Genomic DNA, 12,739 nt, shown 5'->3' with positions numbered 1-12,739 from the left:
TCTGCATTGCCACCAACAGTGCATGAGGTTTCCTTTTTCCTCATAGCCTCTCCAACACTTGCTACTATATGTCTGGTTGATAATAGCCATTCTAATTGGTGTGAGGTGAAATCTCATTGTGGTTTTGATTTGCATTTCTCTGATGATTAGTGATATTTATCTGAGATTATTAGTGAAATTGTCTGTCAATATTTATGTGGGTTTATTTCTGGGTTCTCGATTCTATTGCGTTGGACTGTGTGTCTGTTTTTCTGTCAATACCACAATGTTTTGATTATTGTTGCCCTGTAGTACAAACTGAAGTCAGGGAGTGTGATACCTCCAGCATTGTTCTTTTTTCTTAGCATTGCTTTGGCTATGCAGGGGCTTTGTGGTTCCATACAAATCTGATGATTTTTTGTTCTATTTCTTAAAAAAATGCCATTGGAATTTTGATGGGTATTGCATTAAATCTGTATATTGCTTTGGGTAATATGGCCATTTTTACTATGTTGACTCTCCTAATCCATGAACACAGAATGTCTTTCCATTTCTTTGTGTCTCCTTCAATTTCTTTAAAAAATGTCTTAAAGTTTTCAGTATACAGGTCTCTCACATCGTTGGTTAAGTTTATTCCTAGGTATTTTATTCTCTTTGCTGCAATTGCAAAAGGAATTGCTAAAATTTCTTTTTCTGAAATTTCATTGTTAGTATATAGGAATGCAATGGATTTTTGTACGTTGAATTTATGGGTGGCAAATTTACTGTATTCGTTTATTATTTCTAATAGCTTTTTGGTGGAGTCTTTAGGATTTTCTATGTATAGCATCATGTCATCTTAAAAAAGTGTTAATATAACTTCTTCATTCCAAATTGGGATTACTTTGATTTCTCTCTCTTGCCTGATTGCTCTGGCTAGGACTTCCAATACTGTGTTGAAAAGCAGTGGTGATAGGGGACAGCCCTATCATGTTCCTGAATGGAGAGTAAAAGGCATCAATTTTTAACCATTAATTTTAATATTAGCTGAGGGTTTGTGATCTATTGCTTTATTATGTTGAGGTATTTTCCTTCTATCCCTACTTTATTAAGTGTTTTAATCAACAATGCATGTTGCATCTTTTATTTATTTATTTATTTATTTATTAAATTTTATTTTATTAAATTTATTGTGGTGACAATTGTTAGTAAAATTACATAGATTTCAGGTGTACAATTCTGTATTACATCATCTATAAATCCCATTGCGTGTTCATCACCCAGAGTCAGTTCTCCTTCCATCACCATATATTCGATCCCCCTTAACCTCATCTCCTACCCCCTACCCCCCGCCCCCCTTACCCTCTGGCAACCACTAAACTATTGTCTGTGTCTATGAGTTTCTGTTTCTCATTTGTTTGTCTTGTTCTTTTGTTGTTTTTGGTTTATATACCACATATCAGTGAAATCACATGGTTCTCTGCTTTTTCTGTCTGACTTGTTTCGCTCAGCATTACTCTCTCAAGATCCATCCATGTTGTCACAAATGTTCCTATATCATCTTTTCTTACTGCCGAATAGTATTCCATTGTGTATATATACCACAACTTCTTTATCCATTCATCTATCGAAGGACATTTTGGTTGTTTCCATGTCTTGGCCACCGTAAACAAAGCTGCAATGAACATTGGAGCACACGTGTCTTTATCTCTAAATGTTTTCAGGTTTTTGGGTAGATACCCAGGAGAGGGATTGCTGGGTCATATGGCAATTCTATTCGTAATTTTTGAGGAACCTCCACACTGCCTTCCATAACGGCTGCACCAGTCTGCATTCCCACCAACAGTGTATGAGGGTTCCTTTTTCTCCACAGCCTCCAACATTTGTTACTATTTGTCTTGTTGATGATAGCCATTCTGACTGGGGTGAGGTGATATCTCATTGTGGTTTTGATTTGCATTTCTCTGATGATTAGTGATGTTGAGCATTTTTCATATGTCTATTTGCCATTTGTATGTCCTCTTTGGAGAAATGTCTCTTCAAGTCCTCTGCCCATTTTTCAATTGGGTTGTTTGTTTTTTTGTTGTTGAGTTGCATGAGTTCCTTGTATATTCTGGATACTAGCCCCTTATCGGAGGCACTGTTTGCAAAAATCTTCTCCCATTCAGTTGGTGGCCTCTTTATTTTGTCAATGGTTTCTTTTGCTGTGCAGAAGCTTTTAAGTTTCATATAGTCCCATTCGTTTATTTTAGCTTTTACTTCCATTGCCTTTGGAGTCAAGTTCATAAAATGCTCTTTGAACCCAAGGTCCATAAGTTTAGTACCTATGTTTTCTTCTATGCAGTTTATTGTGTCAGGTCTTATGCTTAAGTCTTTGATCCATTTTGAATTAACTTTGGTACATGGTGACAAATAGCAGTCCAGTTTCATTCTTTTGCACGTGGCTATCCAATTCTCCCAGCACCATTTATTGAAGAGGCTGTCTTTGCTCCATTGTATGTTTTAGCTTCTTTGTCAAAATTATCTGTCCATATTTATGTGGTTTTATTTCTGGGTTCTCAATTCTATTCCATTGGTCTATGTGTCTGTTTTTCTGCCAATACCATGCTGTTTTGATTATTGTAGCCCTGTAGTACAAGCCAAAGTCAGGAAGTGTGATACCTCCATTATTGTTCTTTTTCTTAAGATTGCTTTGGCTATTCGGGGTCTTTTGTGGTTCCAAACAAATCTGATGATTTTTGTTCTATTTCTTTAAAATATGCCATTGGGATTTTGATGGGGATTGCATTGAATCTGTATATTGCTTTGGGTAATATGGCCATTTTAACTATGTTGATTCTTCCAATCCATGAGCACGGAATGTCTTTCCATTTCTTTGTGTCTTCTTCAATTTCTTTCAAAAATGTCTTATAGTTTTCAGCATATAGGTCTTTCACATCCTTGGTTAAGTTTATTCCTAGGTATTTTATTCTTTTTGCTGCAATTGCAAAAGGAATTGTTTTTTGTATTTCTTTTTCTGAGATTTCATTGTTAGTATATAGGAAGGCAATGGACTTTTGTGCGTTGATTTTGTAGCAACTTTACTGTATTTGTTGATTGTTTCTAATAGCTTTTTGGTGGAGTCTTTAGGGTTTTCTATATATAGCATCATGTCATCTGCAAAGAGTGATAATTTAACTTCTTCATTCCCAATTTGGATGCCTTTTATTTCTTTCTCTTGCCTGATTGCTCTGGCAAGGACTTCCAACACTATGTTGAAAAGCAGAGGTGATAGGGACATCCCTGTCGTGTTCCTGAACATAGAGCAAAGGGCTTCAGTTTTTCTCCATTAATTATAAGATTAGCAGAGGGCTTGTCATATATGGCCTTTATTATGTTAAGGTATTTTCCTTCTATACCCATTTTATTAAGTGTTTTAATCATAAATGGATGTTGTATCTTGTCAAATGCTTTTTCTGCATCAATTGATATAATCATATGATTTTTGTCCTTTATTTTGTTTATGTGATGTATCACATTGATGGATTTGCGTATGTTGAACCATCCTTGTGCCCGGGGATGAACCCCACTTGGTCGTGATGAATAATCTTTTTAATGCATTGTTGTATTCGATTTGCTAGAATTTTATTTAGGATTTTTGCATCGGTATTCATCAGAGATATTGGTCTGTAGTTTTCTTTTTTTGTGCTGTCCTTACCAGGTTTTGGTATCAGGGTAATGTTGGCCTCATAAAATGTTAGGGAGTACTGTCTCTTCTTCAATTTTTGTGAAGAGTTTGTGCAGGATTGGTATTAGATCCTCTTTGAAGATTTGGTAGAATTCACTAGTGAAGCCATCTGGTCCCGGACTTTTGCTTTTGGGAAGGTTTTCGATGACTGATTCAATTTTGTTACTGGTGATTGGTCTGTTTAGATTTTCCAGTTCTTCATGGTTCAGCCTTGGAAGGCTATATGTTTCTAAGAACTTGTCCATTTCTTCTAGGTTGTTGAATTTGGTGGCATATAGTCCTTCATAGTATTCTTGGATGATCCTTTGTATTTCTGTGGTGTCCGTGATAACTTCCCTTTTACGTTTCTGATTTTGTTAATCAGTGTCTTCTCTCTTTTTATCTTAGTAAGTCTAGCCAAGGGTTTGTCAATTTTGTTAATCTTTTCAAAGAACCAGCTCTTTGTCACATTAATTTTTTCTATTGTCTTTTTGTTCTCTATTTCATTTAGTTCTGCTCTAATTTTTGTTATTTCCTTTCTTCTGCTGACCTTGGGTTTTACTTGTTCTTCTTTTTCTAGTTCTTTAAGGTGTAACATGAGGTTATTTATTTGGGAGTTTTCTTGTTTCTTGAGATAGGCCTGTAATGAGATAAATTTCCCTCTTAAAACTGCTTTCGCTGCATCCCAAAAATTTTGGTAGGATGTATTTTCATTGTCATTTGTTTCTATGTATCTTTTGATCTCTCCTCTAATTTCTTCTTTGACCCAGTCCTTCTTTAAAAGTATGTTGTTTAATCTCCATGTATTTGTGTTTTTCCGCTTTCTTTTTACAGTTGATATCCAATTTCAAAGCCTTGTGATCAGAGAATATGCATGGTATGATTTCAATCTTCTTAAATTTGTTGAGACTGATTTTATGTCCCAATATATGGTCTATCCTTGAGAATGTTCCATGTACACTAGAAAAGAATGTATAGTCTGATGTTTTAGGATGAAGTGCTCTATAAATGTCAATTATGTCCATTTCATCTAATGTGTCATTTAGGGCTACTATTTCGTTATTTATTTTCTGTTTGGATGATCTATCCATAGCTGTCAATGATGTATTTAAGTCCCCTAGTATTATTGTGTTTTGGTCAATTTCTCCCTTTAGTTCTGTTAGTAGTTGCTTGGTGTATTTCGTGCTCCCTGATTGGGGGCATAAATATTGATGACTGTTATGTCTTCTTGTTGTACAGTCCCTTCACCATTATGAAATGTCCATCTTTGTCTCTTGTTATCTTTTTCACCTTGAAGTCTGTTTCATCTGATATCATTATGGCTACACCTGATTTTCTCTGGGTACCATTTGCTTGGAGTGTCAATTTCCACCCTTTCACTTTGAGTCTATGCTTGTCCTTGTAGCTGAGATGTGTCTCTTGGAGACAGCATATGGTTGGGTTTAGTTTTTGATCCAATCTGCTACTCTGTGCCTTTTTATTGGTGAGTTCAGTCCATTTACATTTAGGGTGATTATTGATATGTGAGGATTTCCTGTCATTCTATCTTTAGTTTTCTGGTAAGGCTGTGTCTCCATTGTTTCTTTGCCTTTTTGTTGTTGTCTATTATTTCTGTGTGGTGGTCTTCTATGATGTTTCCCTCTGTTTCTTCTTTTATTTCAGTATATATTTCAGTTCTGGATTTTTTTTGAGTGGTTACAATTAAGTTTATGTAAAAGAAAGTTAGATAATTAGAGTATTCCATTTTCTTCAGCACGCTTACTTTCTCCATTCCCATATTCCGGTTCAGGCCTTTACTCTCCCCCTTTTTGAGTTGTGTTTGCCACAAATTTTCCCTGTTCATGGTGGTCGAATAGCCTCATTTAGCATTTCTTGTAGTGCAGGTCGTGTACTAGAAAATTCCCTCAGCTTCTGTATGTCTGGAAAGGTCTTTATTACTCCTTCATATCTAAAGGATATCTTTGCTGGATATATTATTCTTGGCTCATGATTTCTCTCTTTCAATAGGTTGTATATTTGGTTCCACTCCCTCCTGGCTTGTAGAGTTTCTGCTGAAAAATCTGATGATAATCTAATGGGCTTTCCTTTGTAAGTTACGGTCTTCTTTTCTCTGGCTGCCTTGAGGATTCTTTCTTTGTCTTTGATTTTAGACAGCTTCAATACAATGTGCCTTGGAGAAGGCCTGTTGGGATTGAGGTAACTAGGTGTTCTATATGCTTCTTGGATTCGAGGGTCCAGTTCTGTCCACAAATTTGGGAAGTTCTCATCGACAATTTGTTTGAATATATTCTCTGTTCCCTTCTCTCTTTCTTCTCCTTCTGGTATGCCCATTATTCTTATATTGCTCTTTCTGATGGAGTCAGAAAGTTCTTGTAGAGTTCTTTCATTTCTTTTAAGTCTCAAGTCTCTTTTTTCTTTCATCCGTGTCATTTCCAGGTTTCTATCTTCGATGTCACTGATTCTTTCCTCCATCTGGTCAACTCTACTACCTAAGCTGGTTATTTCATTCTTAATTTCTTCTATTGAGTTCTTAATCTCCAGAAATTCTATTTGGTTCTTTTTTAAGATTTCAATCTCTTTCGTAAAATGCTAATGCTGTTCTTTGATTGAGTTTCTGAGTTCATTTAACTGCCTATCTGTGTTTTCTTGTATCTCGTTGAGTTTTTTCAGAACTGCAATCTTGAATTCTCTGTCTTTTAAGTCACATATTTCTGTATCTTTAAGTGCCTTCTCTGGAGATTTTTCACTTTCTTTCTGAGCTATCTTGTTGCCTTGGTTATTCATGGCTATTACTGGTTTACTATTTCTCTTCCTAGACATCTACAGGAGTGACTTCTGCAACAGGTTGATAGGAAAAGGTCTTTCTTTTGTTTGCCAGTACTTGTTGGTATAATGTTTTATTATTTCTCCAACTGCAACTTATTTTTCTTCTCCCACACGGTAGTGCTATGTTTTCTCTGCACTACTCTAGCTTCTCTCACAATGGGGGGATTCCCTGGGAGACGGGTTTCTCCTCTGTTAATAGTTCGTCTAGGTCACAGGGCGCAGTGTCCAGGTGGGTATGCGGAGAGCTTCTGATGTTCCAAAGCTCTTCCAGCTCCTGATTCAGAGCCCGTATGTTTCAGCAGTTCTGTTTACTCCTGCAGGGATCCGCCCAGATAGGTGGGGTCATGGGCGTGGTGATTTGTGAGAGGTGGCCCAGAGCAATGGCGGCGACCACCACCACAGCCGGTCCTGCTTCCACAGGTCTCTCCCCTTTGTTCGAACTAGTTGGGCTGTGAATTTGTGTTTGCGGTCCACAGTTCTCAAAACAGCAAATTTTCTGTTGTTTTGATCTGACACTGCTACTGTTCCACTTCTAGCACCGGGCAGGTGGGGGCGGGGCGAGCTCTGGGAGGGGAGGGAGGGGGCAGCTAGTCTCAGTGCCTAAGGCTTCCGTTCTCTGCTCGGCAGTGCGGGCTTAAACCACCGTTTTCAGCCTTTTTCCCTCAGTCTTTTCTCCGAGGTCTCTGCCGTGAGCGTTGGGTTCAGCCGTGTTATATGCTGTCCCCTCAGCCCTGTGGAGCCCTGGCGGAGCCCTAGCAGTCCGAGTTCTTCCCTCTCCCGCAGCTGCGGTAGTTCCGGGAAGCAGCGAGCTCGGCGCACTGAGCTAGGTCTGCGTCCTGCACCCGCGCGGCTCCGTCTCCGCGCACTTCTCCCTTTCCTCCTTCCTCCACTCGCGCGAATCTCCCACTGATAAGTGATTTCAGTCGGTAGTGGGTCTCTTCGTCTTGCCTGTCTGCTGTGCCGGGAGTCCTTCGTGGAGTTTTTGTTGTTCGATTCTTTGTAAATTCCAGGGGAGCTTTACAGAGGCTCAGCTCACTCTGCCATTTTTCCGGAAGTCTCTCCGCATGTTGTATCTTGTCAAACGCTTTTTCTGCATCTATTGATATAATCATATGATTTTTCTCCTTTGTTTTGCTTATGTGGTGTATCCCATTGATTGATTTGCATATGTTGAACCATCCTTGTGCCCCTGGGATGAACCCCACTTCATGATGTATGATCATGATGTATGATCTTTTTAATGCATTGTTGCATTCTATTTGGTAGAATTTTGCTAAGGATTTTTGCATCTGTATTCATCAGAGATGTTGGTCTGTAATTTTCTTTTTCTGTGTTATTCCTACCAGGATTTGATATCAGGGTAATGTTGGCCTCATAAAATGAGTTAGGGAGTATTGTCTCTTCTTCAATTTTTGGGAAGAATTTCAGTAGGACAGATATTAGACCCTCTTCGAATGTTTGGTAGAATTTCTAGAAAGCCATCTCTTCCCAGACTTTTGGGGAAGATTTGGATGACTGATTCAATTTTTTTAATGGTGATCAGTCTATTTAGATTCTCTATGATTCAGACTAGAAAGGCTATGTTTCTAAGAACTTGTCCATTTCCTTAAGCTTATTGAATTTGGTGGCATATAATCCTTCACAGTATTCTTGGATGATTTCTATGGTATCCGTGATATCCTCCCCTCTTTCATTTCTGATTTTGTTTATTTGTGTCTTTTCTCTTTTTTATCTTAGTGATAAAATCAATTTTATTAATCTTTTCAAAGAACCAGCTCTTTGTCACATTAATTTTTTCTATTGTATTTTCGTTTACTACTTCATTTAGTTCTGCTCTGATTTTTATTATTTCCTTCCTTCTGCTGACTTTGGGTTTCATTTGTTCTTTTTCTAGTTCTTTAAGGTATAACAAGAGGTTATTTATCTGGGATTGTTCTTGTTTGTTGAGATAAGCCTGTAATGACATAAATTTTCTTCTTAAAACTGCTTTTGCTGCATCCCAAAATTTTTGGTAGGATGTATTTTCGTTCTTTTTTTTTTCTTTTAATTAAAGTTTATTGGGGTTGACAATTGTTAGTAAAGTTACATAGATTTCAGGTGTACAATTCTGTATTACATCATCTACAAAACACATTGTGTGTTCACCACCCAGAGTCAGTTCTCCTTCCATCACCATATATTTGATCTCCTTTACCCTCATCTACCACCCCCACCCCCTTACCCTCTGGTAACCACTAAACTATTGTCTCTGTCTATGACTTTTTGTTTGTTCGTCTTGTTCTATTGTTGTTTTGGGTTCACATACCACATATGAGTGAAATCATTAGGTTCTGTGCTTTTTCTGTCTGACTTATTTTGCTTAGCATTATAATCTCAAGATCCATCCATGTTGTCGCAAATGGCAGTGTTTCATCCTTTCTTATGGCAGAGTAGTATTCCATTGTGTATATATACCACTACTTCTTTATCCATTTATCTATCGAAGGACACTTTGGTTGTTTCCATGTCTTGGCCACAGTAAATAAAGCTGCAATGGACATTGGAGCACACTTATCTTTATGTATAAATGTTTCCAGAATTTTTGGGTAGATACCCAGGAGAGGGATTGCTGGGTCATATGGCAATTCTATTCGTAATTTTTTGAGGAACCTCCACACTACCCTGCATAACGGCTGCACCAGTCTGCATTCCCACCAACAGTGTATGAGGGTTCCTTTTTCTACACAGCCTCTCCAACACTTGTTACTATTTGTCTTTTTTTTTTTTGGTCATTCATCATATTTATTAAATATCATTCCTGTTGGAAGAATAATTTAGAATAGCTTTTTGGAATAAGATTTCAAGTCAACAGACTTTAAATGGTTTCAATAGGGTTTTTTTTTTGTTTGTTTGTTGGAGAAAGTCTTTATTGCTCTTTCAATTTTTTATTTTTTTATTTTATTAGTTTCAGGTGCACAAGACAAAGCAAAACTTAGACGTTTATCATTTATATCCCTCATACTGTGTGAACCCCCACCCCCATCCACTATCCCTCTGTACATTCACCAAATTAATTTTCAAAAACCCATGGCCATCTTGTGGTTACCGACTATTTTCTAAACCTCTCACCTTCCCCTTATCCCCACCCCCCCGCCCCTCTAGCAACCCTCAGTTTTTCCTCCATGTATCCAAAACTGTCTTTGATTAGTTCATTCACTTATTCTTTTCTTTAGATTCCGCATATAAGTGAGATCATATGGTATTTGTCTTTCTCTGTCTGACTTATTTCACTTAACATAATGTTCTCTTGGTCCATCCATGTTGTTGCAAATTGTAAGATTTCTTTCTTCTTTATGGCTGCGTAATACTCCATTTTATAAATGTACCACAGTTTCTTAATCCAGTTTCTTCCTATATTTTCTTCTAGGAATTTTATGGTTTCAGATCTTACATTTAAGTCTTTAAGCCATTTTGAATTTATTTTTGTATGTGGTGTAAGGAGGTAATCCAGCTTCATCTTTTTGCATGTGTCTGTCCAGGTTTCCCAGCACCAGTTATTGAATAGACTGTCTTTACCCCACCGTACATTCTTGCTTCCATTGTCATAGATTAAATGGCCATATAGGCATGGATTTATTTCTGGACTCTCTATTCTGTTCCATTGATCTATGGGTCTGTTTTTATGCCAGTACCATGCTGTTTTGATTACTGTAGCCTTGTAGTATAATTTGATGTCAGGTATTGTTATACCTCCCACTTTGTTCTTATTTCTCAAGATTGCTGAGGATATCCGGGGTCTTTAATTGTCCCATATATATTTTAGGATTATATGTTCTATTTCTGTGAAAAATGTCGTTGGTAGTTTGATAGGAATTGCATTGAATATGTATATTGCCTTAGGCAGTATGGACATTTTAACTATATTAATTCTTCCTATCCATGAACATGGTATGTGTTTCCATCTATTTGTATCTTCTTTCATTTCTTTCTTCAGCGTCTTATAATTTTCTGAGTACAGATCTTTTACTTCTTTGGTTAAATTTATTCCCAGGTATTTTATAGTCTTTGGAGCAATTGTAAATGGGATTTCTTTTTAAATTTCTCCTTCTGATGTTTTATTATTGGTATATACAAATGCAATTGATTTTTGAATGTTAATTTTGTATCCTGCTACTTTACTAAATTCATCTATCAGCTCTAATAGTTTCTTGGTGGAGTTTTTAGGGTTCTTTAAATATAGTATCATATCATCTGCATATAATGACAGTTTTACTTCCTCCTTACTGATTTGGATGACTTTTATTTCTTTTTCTTGTCTGATTGCTGTGGCTAGAACTTCCAGCACTATGTTGAATAGAAGTGGAGAAAGTGGGCAACCTTGCCTTGTTCTTGATCTTAAGGGAAATGGTTTTAATATTTTCCCCATTGAGTATGATGTTAACTCTGGGTTTATCACATATGGCCTTTATTATGTTGAGATATGATCCCTCTATTCCCACTTTGTTAAGGGTTTTTATCATGAATGGCTACTGGATTTTAACAAATGCTTTTTCTGCGTCTATTGATATGATCATGTGATTTTTATTTTTCATTTTGTTAATGTGGTGTATCACATTAATTGATTTGCAGATGTTGAACCACCCTTGCATACCAGGGATGAATCCCACTTGATCATGGTGTATGATCTTTTTAATGTATTGCTGAATTCTGTTCGCTAGTATTTTGTTGAGGATTTTTGCATCTATGTTCATTAGCGATATCGGCCTGTAGTTTTCTTTTTTCGTAGTGTCTTTGTCTGATTTTGGGATCAGGGTGATAGTGGCTTCGTAAAAAGTGTTTGGGAGTCTTCCCTCCCTCTGGATTTTTTGGAATAGTTTGAGGAGAATAGGTGATAATTCTTTTTTGAACGTTTTGTAAAATTCACCTGTAAAGCCATCTGGTCCAGGGCTTTTGTTTGTTGGGAGATTGTTGATTACTGATTCAATTTTCTTGGTGGTAATCAGTCTATTCGGGTTTTCTGTTTCTTCTTGAGTTAGCCTTGGAAGGTTGTACGCCTCTAGGAAATTGTCCATTTCTTCCAGGTTGTCAAATTTGTTGGCATACTGTTGCTCATAGTAATTTCTTAAAATTTTTTGTATCTCTGCCGTGTCTGTTGTCACTTCTCTTCTTTCATTACTGATTTTATTAATTTGGTTCCTCTCTCTCTTTTTTTAAATGAGTCTGGCTAAAGGTTTGTCGATTTTCTTTATCTTCTCTAAGAACCAACTCTTGGATTCATTGATCTTTTGTATTGTTTCTCTGGTTTCTATTTCATTTATTTCCACTCTGATCTTTATTATCTCCTTCCTTGTACTCCCTTTGGGCTTATTTTGTTGTTCTTTTTCCAGATCCCTTAAGTGTGAATATAAACTGTTGATTAGTGATGTTTCTTGTTTCTTTAGGTAGGCCTGCAGTGCTATGAACTTCCCTCTTAGGACTGCTTTCGCGGCATCCCATAGATTTTGGGTCGTCGTATTTCATTTTCGTTTGTCTCGAGATATCTTTGATTTCTTCCTTGATCTCCTGCTTGACCCATTCATTATTTAGTAACATATTATTCAGCCTCCATGAATTTGTGTGTCTTCCAGTTTTTTTCCTGTAGTTCATTTCTAATTTCATAGCACTGTGGTCAGAGAAGGCAATTGGTATGATTTCAGTTTTCTTAAATTTATCAATACTTACTTTGTGGCCTAACATATGGTCTATCTTGGAGAATGTTCTATGTGCGCTTGAGAAGAACGTGTATTCTGCAGCATTGGGGTGGAATGCTCTGAAAATATCGATTAAATCCAAGTGGTCCAATGTATCATAAGACCTGTTGTTACCGTATTGGCTATTGTATAAGGCTGTTGTTTCCGTATTGATTTTCTGTCTGGAAGACATGTCCCTTGTAGTCAGAGGTGTGTTGAAGTCCCCTACTATGATAGTGTTACTGTTGATCTCTGTCTTTATGTCAGCCAATATCTGTTTTATATATTTAGGTGTTCCTATGTTAGGTGCATAAATGTTTACTAGCGTTATGTCCTCTTGTTGAATTGATCCCTTTATTATTATATAGTGCCCATCTTTGTCTTTTATTATTTTCTTCATTTTAAAGTCTATTTTGTCAGAAATAAGTATTGCAACTCCACCTTTTTTCTCATTTCCATTTGCATGAAATATCTTACATCAATCCTTCACTTTCAGCCTGTGTGTGTCTTTTGATCTGAGGGGACTCTCTTGTATACAGCA

This window comes from Rhinolophus sinicus, chromosome X, assembly GCF_036562045.2.
Source record: "Rhinolophus sinicus isolate RSC01 chromosome X, ASM3656204v1, whole genome shotgun sequence".
Classification (NCBI taxonomy): Eukaryota; Metazoa; Chordata; class Mammalia; order Chiroptera; family Rhinolophidae; genus Rhinolophus; species Rhinolophus sinicus.
Note: the sequence above shows the minus strand (reverse complement) of the source record.